Raw genomic sequence first — 12,566 nt, 5'->3', positions numbered from 1 at the left:
GTCAGTGGGCCAAAGCTAGTATCGTCCTAAGTGAGCAGGCTGAAGCCTGTTAGAGTCAGTGGGCCAAAGCTAGTGTTGTCCTGAGGAGAGTGAGCAGGCTGAAGCCTGTTAGAGTCAGTGGGCCAAAGCTAGTATCGTCCTGAGGAGAGTGAGCGGGCCGAAGCCTGTTAGAGTCAGTGGGCCAAAGCTAGTATCGTCCTGAGGAGAGTGAGCAGGCCAAAGCCTGTTAGAGTCAGTGGGCCAAAGCTAGTATCGTCTTGAGGAGAGTGAGCAGGCCGAAGCCTGTTAGAGTCAGTGGGCCAAAGCTAGTGTCGTCCTGAGGAGAGTGAGCAGGCTGAAGCACGTTAGAGTCAGTGGGCCAAAGCTAGTATCGTCCTGAGGAGAGTGAGCAGGCCAAAGCCTGTTAGAGTCAGTGGGTCAAAGCTAGTGTCGTCCTGAGGAGAGTGAGCAGGCCGAAGCCTGTTAGAGTCAGTGGGCCAAAGCTAGTGTCGTCCTGAGGAGAGTGAGCAGGCTGAAGCACGTTAGAGTCAGTGGGCCAAAGCTAGTATCGTCCTGAGGAGAGTGAGCAGGCTGAAGCCTGTTAGAGTCAGTGGGCCAAAGCTAGTGTCGTCCTGAGGAGAGTGAGTAGGCCGAAGCCTGTTAGAGTCAGTGGGCCAAAGCTAGTGTCGTCCTGAGGAGAGTGAGTAGGCCGAAGCCTGTTAGAGTCAGTGGGCCAAAGCTAGTATCGTCCTGAGGAGAGTGAGCAGGCCAAAGCCTGTTAGAGTCAGTGGGCCAAAGCTAGTGTCGTCTTGAGGAGAGTGAGCAGGCCGAAGCCTGTTAGAGTCAGTGGGCCAAAGCTAGTGTCGTCCTGAGGAGAGTGAGCAGGCTGAAGCACGTTAGAGTCAGTGGGCCAAAGCTAGTATCGTCCTAAGTGAGCAGGCTGAAGCCTGTTAGAGTCAGTGGGCCAAAGCTAGTGTCGTCCTGAGGAGAGTGAGTAGGCCGAAGCCTGTTAGAGTCAGTGGGCCAAAGCTAGTATCGTCCTGAGGAGAGTGAGCAGGCTGAAGCCTGTTAGAGTCAGTGGGCCAAAGCTAGTGTCGTCCTGAGGAGAGTGAGCAGGCTGAAGCCTGTTAGAGTCAGTGGGCCAAAGCTAGTATCGTCCTGAGGAGAGTGAGCAGGCCAAAGCCTGTTAGAGTCAGTGGGCCAAAGCTAGTGTCGTCCTGAGGAGAGTGAGCAGGCTGAAGCACGTTAGAGTCAGTGGGCCAAAGCTAGTATCGTCCTGAGGAGAGTGAGCAGGCTGAAGCCTGTTAGAGTCAGTGGGCCAAAGCTAGTGTCATCCTGAGGAGAGTGCGCAGGCTGAAGCCTGTTAGAGTCAGCGGGCCAAAGCTAGTGTCGTCCTGAGGAGAGTGCGCAGGCCGAAGCCTGTTAGAGTCAGCGGGCCAAAGCTAGTGTCGTCCTGAGGAGAGTGCGCAGGCCGAAGCCTGTTAGAGTCAGCGGGCCAAAGCTAGTGTCGTCCTGAGGAGACTGAGCAGGCCGAAGCCTGTTAGAGTCAGTGGGCCAAAGCTAGTGTCGTCCTGAGGAGACTGAGCAGGCCGAAGCATGTTGGAGTCAGCGGGCCAAAGCTAGTGTTGTCCTGAGAAGAGTGGGCAGTCTGTGTGGTTTTGTTCTTTTTATCAATTTGGCCTACTGGTGCTGGGTCACACTGCTCCTCACAAGTTACTCTGCTGTACATTCATGGGGAGGATCTTTTGTTAATAAGCCCACTTGCCCAACAATTACTTCACACTAAGGATGTCATATGGCTGGAATTGTGTCCATTTCTTTCCTTTTGGTGAAGTGATTTGGAGAGGGGAGTAAATCTCATCACTCTTTACACCTGAAGAATGTCTGCCTGAAGAGAGCCTCATGGAAGTACCATAAAACCTAATTGATACAGGAATGCCCTGGGGAAAAAGTAACTACATAGATAAAGAACTCCAAAGCCGTGTGCATTTACTTTGAAGCAAAACAAATCTAACTTCGAACCAGTGAGCACATCAGCCTAAATGGCAAACCTCCTCACCCTCCAAATTTCAACAAGTGATATAGTGAAGAATTGCAGTATCACCCAGATTTTGGTAAGAATATGTTTGCCTCTCATCATTAATGTAGTGACCTTTTCTCCTAGTGTGACTTAACCTTTTTTGAATTGTGTCAGAAGCAAATTGAGAAACCAAGTCGCTTTTGGTGTGAGAGAATCAGCTGCCTACAAAGATGTTGCCCAGGGGATGCCCAGATGTGTTACCATTCTGCTGGGAGGCTTCTCATGTTCCAGGCATGGGAAGCTGAGGCTGACAAATGGGAGCTCATCCTGTCTCGTGGTTTCAGCTGTTCAGCCGGTACAAGTACAAGGGTTTGATGCATTGCGATTAATCAATTAATCATTAATTAATAGATAAATTATTAATTCACATTTACATATTAAATGGGAATAACGTGCTCTTCAAAGAAGCTGATATTTAATGGTGGTCGGTATTAATTTTAAAGGCTAATGCGGAAGGGTCAGAATAGAGCGCAACCTCCAGAATGCTGAAGTTGGGAAAAATGCCGACATATACCTCTATCTGTATTATTTACAGTATTTATATTCCAAGGGCAGAATAGAAATGCTGTAAATAAATAAAGAAATTTACTTCTTCAAACAACCTGATTATTTAATGGTGGTTGGTATTAATTTTAATGGCTACTGAGGAAGGATCAGCTGGAATACTCACAGATCCTTTCTTGGCATGTATAATGTTTGTGTTAGAATAGGGTAGGTGTGGTCTATAAAGACAGATAGGGGGGAAAAAGAGAAAATTGGAATGGAACAATCAGTAAGGAATATTTATTTATTTATTTATTTATATATTATTATTATTATTTATAGAATCATAGAATCAAAGAGTTGGAAGAGACCTCATGGGCCATCCAGTCCAACCCCATTCTGCCAAGAAGCAGGAATATTGCATTCAAATTACCCCTGACAAATGGCCATCCAGCCTCTGCTTAAAAGCTTCCAAAGAAGGAGCCTCCACCACACTCCGGGGCAGAGAGTTCCACTGCTGAACGGCTCTCACAGTCAGAAAGTTCTTCCTAATGTTCAGATGGAATCTCCTCTCTTGTAGTTTGAAGCCATTGTTCCATTGCGTCCTAGTCTCCAGGGAAGCAGAAAACAAGCTTGCTCCCTCCTCCCTGTGGCTTCCTCTCACATATTTATACATGGCTATCATATCTCCTCTCAGCCTTCTCTTCTTCAGGCTAAACATGCCCAGCTCCCAAGCCGCTCCTCATAGGGCTTGTTCTCCAGACCCTTGATCATTTTAGTCGCCCTCCTCTGGACACATTCCAGCTTGTCAATATCTCTCTTGAATTGTAGTGCCCAGAATTGGACCACAATTATAGCCTGCTTTATCTCCCAGAAGGGGGACTCAAAGTGACTTAACATAAAAACATTAACACACCATTAAAATATACAAATATTAAAATTAAATGTAAACAGTATTAAATACTTTGCAGTTAAAACTATTCAAACATATTTGCTTTATATATCCTTCAAGCTAAATTAGTTATTTCTGTATTATATATATATATTAAAAGCCAACTGAAAATGTTTTTATTAAAAACTAAATAATTTGCTTGATATATATATAATTTAACCCACTTTAGAAGGTTGGGGAAATTGTCAAAAAGGAGAAAGCATTTATAAAAGGTAAATCAGCAGCAACAGCTGTCACAGCAGTTCAGCAAACGAGAAGCTTCTGGTGACAGCAACAGAGCAATTGAGCTTAAGCTTAACAAGTTATAGAAGACTTTATTCAAAGAACATCACTAGATAGGAAAGTTAACAGGGCCTAGCTATCCATCAAACCCACAGCAGACATGGTCCCATGCTCATTGAAGAAGAGAAAAGAGAACAGCTGCTTTGAGTCTCCTTTTTTAAGTCATCCCTCTCAATGACAGTTCAGTCTCCTCATGGTTTGGATGAGGGAAAAGGAGGACATTTAAAGGGTTGTTTCCCCCCGTGTGTTTCACTTGATGAAGATGGAGAGTTCTCTTCTGTTTGAAACTTCTTCCACACTCCAAGCATTTAAATGGTGTTTCCCCAGTGTGGATTCTCTGATGTTCTGTGAGGTGTGCCTTCCGTGCAAAACCCTTCCCACACTCCAAACACTGGAATGGTTTTCCCCCAGTGTGGATTCTTTGATGTTGTATGAGGTTTGTCTTCCATGTGAAGCCTTTCCCACACTCCAGACATTTAAATGTTTTTTCTCCAGTGTGGATTCTTTGATGTTCTGTGAGGATTGTCTTCTGTGCAAAGCCCTTTCCACACTCCAGGCATTTGAATGGTTTCCCCCCAGTGTGGATTCTTTGATGTTGTGTGAGGTTTCTCTTTGATGCAAAGCCCTTCCCACACTCCAAACATTCAAATGGCTTTTCTCCAGTGTGGATTCTTTGATGTTCTGTGAGGTGTGGCTTCCTTGCGAAGCCCTTTCCGCAGTCCAAGCATTTGAATGGCTTTTCCCCAGAGTGTGTTGCTTGATGAGCAATGAGACATCTTTTTCCTGTAAAAGAGCTTTCGCACTCGAAGCATTGAAAGAGTTTCTCCTCCGTGTGAATTGTTTGGTGAGAAGTGAGAGTTCCCTTCAGAATAAAAGACTTCCCACATTCTAAGCATGTAAATGGCTTCTCCCCAGTATGAGTAGCTTGATGATAGGTAAGGCCTGTCTTCTGATTGAAGCCCTTTCCACACTCCAAGCATTTAAATGGTTTCTGCCCAGTATGAATAGCTTGATGATAGGCGAGTTTTATCTTCTGAAAGAAGCCCTTCCCACACTCTAAGCATTTAAATGGCTTCTTCCCAGAATGGACTGCTTGGTGATAGGTGAGGCCTATCTTCTGTTTGAAACTCTTTCCACACTCCAAGCATTTAAATGGCTTCTCCCCAGAATGGACTGCTTGGTGATAGGTAAGGCCTGTCTTCTGTTTGAAACTCTTTCCACACATCAAGCATTTAAATGGCTTCTCCCCAGAATGGATTGCTTGATGATAAGTCAGGTGTAACTTCGGAATGAAGCCCTTTTCACACTCCAAGCATTTGAACTCTTTCTCTCCGGTGTGAGTTGCTTGATGATGACCAATACTTTTCTTCTCACGGAAACATTTTCCACACTCCAAGCACTTGAAGGGCTTCCTCTTAGTGGACACTGCTTGCTGACTAGAGAGACACAGCTCCTTACTCTCTCCACAGTCCTGGTATTGAGATGATTCCCCTTCTCTGTGAGCTGTTTGACAACAAAGAAAATTAGAACACATATTTTTTAAAAAATGAAATCTTAATAGGTATCATTAAAGTGCTCATCAGCAATTTAGGCAATCATTCCCATTGCCGAACTTCTTTTATTTATTTATTTATTTATTTATGACATTTATATCCCGCCCTTCTCACCCTGAAGGGGACTCAGGGCGGCTTACAAGTTGTATGTACATACAATATATTATATTTTAGCATAGCACTATATTAATATTATATATTACTATATTGTACTATATTATACTATACCACTATACTGCAATATTATTAGTAATATTACATGTAATACAAAATATATAATTATTATATTATATTGTAATATTAGTATTATATTGTATTACAATATTATGATCAATATTATATATAGTAAGGTAAAGGTTTCCCCTGTCATTAAGTCTAGTAGTGTCCGACTCTGGGGGTTGGTGCTCATCTCCATTTCTAAGCCAAAGAGCCAGCGTTGTTCATAGACACCTCCAAGGTCATGTGGCCGGCATGACTGCATGGAGCGCCATTACCTTCCCACCGGAGTGGTACCTATTGATCTATCTATTTATTTATTTATTTATTTATGACACTTGTACCCAACCCTTCTCCCCTCTAAGGGGGGGACTCAGGGCGGCCTCACAGCAAGCACCATTTGGTGCCATCACAATCATAAAAACATTCAACAAATTCATTAAAAGCATTAAATAAACAATTGTTAAAAACACACCAGTTAAAATCAAAGTCTGGGTCAGTTCATTGTCGCTTCGAATTGCTTACGTCTTCTTCTCCCTTGCTGCTATTCAATGATCAAACGCTTGGTCCCACAACCAAGTCTTGAGTTTCCTTCTAAAGAATAGGAGGGAGGTGGCCAATCAGATGTCCCTGGGGAGGGAATTCCACAGACCGGGGGGGGGGGGAGTGGCACTGCTGAGAAGACCCTGTCCATTTGAATGTTTTCGAACTGTTAGGTTCAAAGCTGGAGCTAACTAGGAGCAGCAGAAGCTGGAGCTAACAGTGGGAGCTCACCCTGCTCCCCGGATACAAACCTGTGACCATTCGGTCAGTTAGTTCAGCAGCTCAGCGTTTTAACCCACTGCACCACCAGGGGTTCCAATATTATATGTACATACAATATATTGTAATTATTAGCATAGCACAATATTAGTATTATACTGAGTTTATTTATTTAGCTGTCGTGTCAGGGCAACCAGTCAATTGTATTACATTTCTAACAGAACAAAACAAACAAACAGACAAAACACAAAATTTGCAAGTTTGCAACTACCAAACTTACCAATTATATTGAGTGACCTTGGGCGAGTCACACAATATCAGCCCCAGAAAACTCTGTGATAGGTTTGTCTAAGGTGTGCTATAAAATGGAAATGATTTCAAGGTACACAACTATGACAACAAGAACAATGGAAAAACAAAATGATAGAAACAACCAGTTTGTTTTTCAACCTGTTTCAACACTGTGTTTATTTCAAAAAATGACACCTGGGAGTTTCTGTCCCTCTCCACATCATAGAATCATAGAATCAAAGAGTTGGAAGAGACCTCATGGGCCATCCAGTCCAACCCCCTGCCAAGAAGCAGTAATATTGCATTCAAATCACCCCTGACAGATGGCCATCCATCATGTCGGATCAACTTCAGGGTGCCCAAGTTGGATGCGGACACAACACACCTTTGTCTATCTGTTTTTCCTGTTTCAACTGCACTGAATATTTGTGTGTATGTGTTCTGTGATTGGCCCTGAATCCTCTTGGGGAGATAGGGCAGAATTTAAATAAAGTATATAGTTGAATGGTAAATTTAATGTTATTTTGTCTGCTGTGAACCTATGCCAAACCTGGGGAGTTCTCCCCCCCCCTTTTTTTTAAACGGCATTATGTGGCTATGTCATGTTGTGACTAATACTTTCTTATACAAAAGGGAACCTTACTTAAAGAGGACACCATATCCAGATTTTCCTCCATGACCTCCTGATGCAAGGCCCTTTGGTCCGGATTCAGCAGGGCCCACTCCTCCTCACTGAAGGACACGGCCACCTCTTGGAAGGTCACCTGGACAGAGAAACATGATTGGTAAGCTGACACGCTGACCCCAGACAAAAAACCCATTGCTTCTGGTGGCCAAGTTAGATGTCCATCTTGACACAGGTACTTTGCTGCAGGCATCTTGGGTGGAAAGAGGGGGAAATGGCAATACGAAGAGGACACCGGAAGCCTGAGCCCTTCTTGGCCCACCAGGGATTCTCTCACCTACCTGATTTGGTGTGCTGCATACATCAAAATGAAAAGGTAAGCCAGTATGTGTTGGTTGAGATTCACCTCCTGTAGGAAGAGAAAAGGCAAGGGTAATTTTAATGGCCATGGTCTCCATTTCTGGTGGTACCATCTTCCTAATGAACTGTTCAGCAATGCAATACACTGCGACTTGAGAGTGTGCTAGAGTCTCTTTCTCTGGAGGTTTTTAAACAGAGGCTGGATGGCCATCCATCAGGAGTGCTTTCAATGTGTATTTCTGCATGGCAGGGAGCTGGGATAGGATGGCCCTTGTGGGCTCTTCCAACTCTAGGATTGTATTTATATTATGATAATATTTTCAATCATGGAAGGCAAGACCTGAGCAAGGCCGGGGATGAAGAGGTGTTGTTGTTGGTAAGTGCCTTCAGGCCACTTTGACTGATGGAGATTCCATGACTGAGGGACCTCCAAGCCAGGTCTGCTCAGGCCTTGGAGATTCAGGACAGCCAGGGTTCCCTTGGTGGAGTCCATCCCCCTGTAATTCAATCTCTCTCTTTTCCCGCTGCCTTCTCTCTTACTAAGACTTATTATATTTTCTAGTCAGCCCTGTGTAATCGTGATATGGCTTCATTACAACTATGTCAGTTCAGTCACCTTGGCTTCTAGGAGGAATTCAAGCTTGATTTTCTCCAGGACCCATGTATTTGTCAGAAATATTAAATATTAACTAGCTATTTTTGATTACAAAAGTGTGAGTCAAACACTGAAAGAGTGAGTAGGCCAAAGCCTGTTAAATTAGTGGGCCAAAGCTAGCATCACCTGAGGAGAGTGAGTAGGCCAAAGCCTATTACAGTCAGTGGGTCAAAGCTAGCGTCGCCTGAGGAGAGTGGGTAGGCCAAAGCCTGTTAGTGTTGGTTTGCCTCAGTGAGGAAACTCCTCAGTCACTGTGAGGTAAACTTCAGTGTAAGAGAAGCCTTGTGAGGGAACTCCAGTATAGAGACTGCGGCATGTAAAACTACCATGGATTTGTTAATTGGTGTTATAGAAACCTTGTTATTGTAAAGAGTGCAACTATATTATTTTACTACAAAGAAATGCCTCCTATGGAAGGGATAACATTGGTCTGTTATGTCTTCCATAGGGCCGGGGGTTTAGCAAGGACCGGAGGTTTAGCACAGCTGGTAAATCATCAGCTATTATAGGAGCCCCCGGTGGCGCAGTGGGTTAAAGCACTGTGCTGACAGGACTGAAGACCAACAGGTTGCAGGTTCGAATTCGGGGAGAGGCGGATGAGCTCCCTCTATTAGCTCCAGCTCCTCATGCGGGGACATGAGAGAAGCCTCCCACAAGGATAAAACATCAAAAATCATCCAGGCATCCCCTAGGCAACGTCCTTGCAGACGGCCAATTCTCTCACAACAGAAGCAGTTGCTCCTGACACAACAAAAAAATAAATAAAAATCAGCTATTATAAGGTTGCAAGTTCAAAGCCCCAGGTTGGCGTGAGCGGCCAACTGTCAGCCCTAGCTTATTGTTTACCTAAGCAATTCGAAAACAGCTTTATCTGTGACTAGAGAAATTAGGGGAGGTGTTTTACGATGCCATAAAAAAGGAAGATCAGAGAATGCTGGGAGACCAAAAGGAAGGAGGAAATCCTGATGACTTTTTGTCATAGAGCAGTGGTTCTCAATCTGCGGTCCCCAGATGTTTTTGGCCTTCAACTCCCAGAAATCCTAACAGCTGGTAAACTGGTTGGGATTTCTGGGAGTTGTAGGCCAAAACACCTGGGGACCCACAGGTTGAGATCCACTGTCATAGAGGACGGAGCAACAGCAACCCCTGGACTCAAGCCCAACCTTCCATGGCACCTCCTGTGCTGTTCTGTCTGTGTATTGTCTATACAAAGTGGCACTGAATGTTTGCCGTGTATGTGTACTGTGATCCGCCGTGAGTCCCCTTCGGGGTGAGAAGGGCGGAATATAAATAAAGTATTATTATTATTATTATTATTATTATTATTATTATTATTTTGTCACTTCGGGCTACTGGTGTTGGGTCCTGCTGCTGCTGCTGCTGCTAAGTTGCTCTGCTGTGCATTCATGGGGAGTGTATTCTGTTATTAAGCCCACTTGCCCAATAGAATTTGGCTGACGGCATTCACACAACTCTCCTCCAGCACATTTCTTCACTCTGCAGCTTTCACAGTCATACATAGAAAAGGGTACCTTGCGGCCTTTCATTAAGTAGCCGAAGCACGTTGAGAGCAGTTGACATCAACAACAACCTCTGGCATGGAGACTTCAGCCCTTTTATATACACTGACCCCCACTGGGCTCTTTGCAGAATTTATTCCCACCCCCCTTTTGCTTTTCTAAGTAGATATTGGGGAGAGTAAACTGTGCAAATTCCTAACAGACAGTGCTTTCTCTCCCATCGACCACTCAAAAATAGCAATATGTATGCTATGCTATTCTCACCATGAGAGGGGCATAGCAATATGTATAGCAATATGACAGACATCCTTTCAACATATTCCCCTTAACGTGCTCTTCTCCAGGTTGACCATACCCGGCTCACTAAGTTGCCCCTCGTAGGGGTTCATGATATCCAGGTGGATGACCATTTTGGTCTCCTTTGGCCAGGTTCAGCCACAGACCCCTGCTGTTGTTTTATTTACTGTGTTTTTTAAAGGAAGTCATTGGGAGAAATAAGGAACATTTCAGTTTCTTATTTCTTCTCTGGCTTCTCTGGCTGCCTAGGGTTACAGCCTGTGCTTGACGGAGTTACTCTCCCCCTGAAGGCGCAGGTTCGCAGTTTGGGAGTGATCCTGGACTCATCGCTGAGCCTGGAACCCCAGGTTTCGGCGGTGGTCAGGGGAGCTTTTGCACAATTAAAACTTGTGCGCCAGCTGCGCCCGTACCTTGGGAAGTCTGATTTGGCCACGGTAGTCCACGCTCTGATCACATCCTGTATAGACTACTGCAACACTCTCTACGTGGGGTTGCCTCTGAAGACTGCCCGGAAGCTGCAATTAGACCAACGAGCGGCAGCCAGATTACTAACAGGAGCAGGGTACAGGGAGCATACTACTACTCTGTTGCGCCAGCTCCACTGGCTGCCAATTAGCTTCCGAGCAGAATTCAAAGTGCTGGTGTTGACCTATAAATCCCTAAACGACTCCGGCCCAGTTTACCTGTCCGAACGGATTCTCCCCTTTGAACCATCAAGGTTGTTAAGATCTTCTGGAGGGGCCCTGCTCTCGGTCCCACCACCTTCGCAAATGCGTCTGGTGGGGACGGGGGACAGGGCCTTCTCGGTGGTGGCCCCCCGGCTCTGGAACTCTCTCCCACTGGAGATTTGAACTGCCCCCTTCTCTCCTGACTTTTAGAAAACTGGTGAAAACTTGGCTCTGGAATTTAGCATTTGATGAGTGAATCAATAACTCTTGACCACACGGACGGATGGTGATGAATTGCGATTTCATTCTGACAACTTGGCCTTATGTAATTATATGATTGTATATTATGTATTAGTGTATTATGGGGTGTGATGTTTTAAACTATTGTTTATGAATCTTTTGTTGTGAACCGGCCTGAGTCCCTCTTCAGAGGTCGAGAGGACTGGGATATAAAAGTTATAAATAAATAAATATGAGTAGTAGTAATGGGAGCAGACTGGGAGTAGGCAAAAGCAGTGGAGAGGAGGAACAGCCACAACACACTCACCGCCTACTCACTGCAAACTGATCTTCAGGTTGTACTTAAATAGCTGTCTGTGGCCTCAAACTCACTGCATACTATCACATAGCTGAAATTACCTTGAAAGCCTGATTGAATGCATGTTGAGCACCTTTGATGTGCAAAAACAGCTATTTAAGTACAACTTGAAGATCAGTTTGCAGTGAGTAGGCGGTGCCGTCATGTAAAGCCAGCCACCATCCAAGGCAGCTCGCATCCCTAGACACTACATTCCTCTAAAGATGAAGCAAAAATGCATTGTTTTTTTAAGCTGCTTGATTGTACTGTTTACTCATATTCAGGAGAACCTGTGTATCCAGAGGGACCGGGATCCCTTTTATACGTATATATGTTTATGTTTACCGAACCACAAAGACTTCAAAGGAGAAGAGTCAAGCCACCCAAGTGTCGCTGGGTCTGTACTTGTGGAGCTGGGAGGTTCCCTTTGTCCTGCACAATCCGGCATCCGGCTGGAGGTGGAGGGAGGCCTTTCCAAGGGGGAGGCCACTTCTGCACACAAGTCCGCCATCTGAAAAAACACCAAAGGGAACATAAACAAATGATCAGGAAAAACAAGGGAAAGAGGGGAGGGAGGGATCTGGAGTTTGGCTCCCTTCATGATGAGTGTTCCTGGTTCTTTGCAAGCGTGGGGATGAGCTCCTCTTTCTCACCGGTGTCTCCTCCTCCTTCTCCTCTTGGGCCTGACTCAGGAGGAAGCCTTCCGCCAAGGCCACGGCCTGGGAGCTGGTCTCTGCCCCACATTCCCTGACCCAGCGCTCCATCTCGGCAGGAAGGACGGCCAGGAACTGCTCCAGGATCACCAGGTCCAGCATCTCCGCCTTGGAGTGTCGCTGGGGCTTCAGCCACAGGCGGCAGAGAGAGTGGAGGCGGCTGCAGGCCTCTCGGGGCCCCAAGGCCTCCTGGTAGGTGAACTGCCTGAAGCTCTGGCGCTCTGCCCCTGAAGGTGGTGGGGGCTCTCCCCTTCGCAGCCCCCCCTCCTCCTTCCCCACCAGAAGGCTTCCTCCTCCTCCTCCTCCCCACCACTGCCCTCCATTCCCAACAGCAGCAGCAGGAAAGGCAGGCGGAGGGTCCTGGCTTGGCTCTGCTGGGCCTGAAGATGCACCACCGGGGTGGCTTCCCTCCTGCGGCCTCTCCTGGCAGCCAGGCTCCAACCTGGGCAGCAGGAGAGCCATGGCCCCCCCTGGGAAGGAAGGAAGGAAGGAAGGAAGGAAGGAAGGAAGGAAGGAAGGAAGGAAGGAAGGAAGGAAAGAAAGAAGGCACTCT

The 12,566-nt window shown here is 45.9% G+C and overlaps 1 pseudogene; it reads right to left on the bottom strand.

Moving 5' to 3' along the window:
* Window positions 1-3,788: 3,788 nt before the first annotated feature.
* On the bottom strand, window positions 3,789-12,566 carry LOC132766108 (zinc finger protein 502-like; annotated as a pseudogene).

Source organism: Anolis sagrei, chromosome 2 (genome assembly GCF_037176765.1).
Source record: "Anolis sagrei isolate rAnoSag1 chromosome 2, rAnoSag1.mat, whole genome shotgun sequence".
Taxonomy (NCBI): Eukaryota; Metazoa; Chordata; class Lepidosauria; order Squamata; family Dactyloidae; genus Anolis; species Anolis sagrei.
This window is presented reverse-complemented; position numbering and strand designations above follow the sequence as displayed.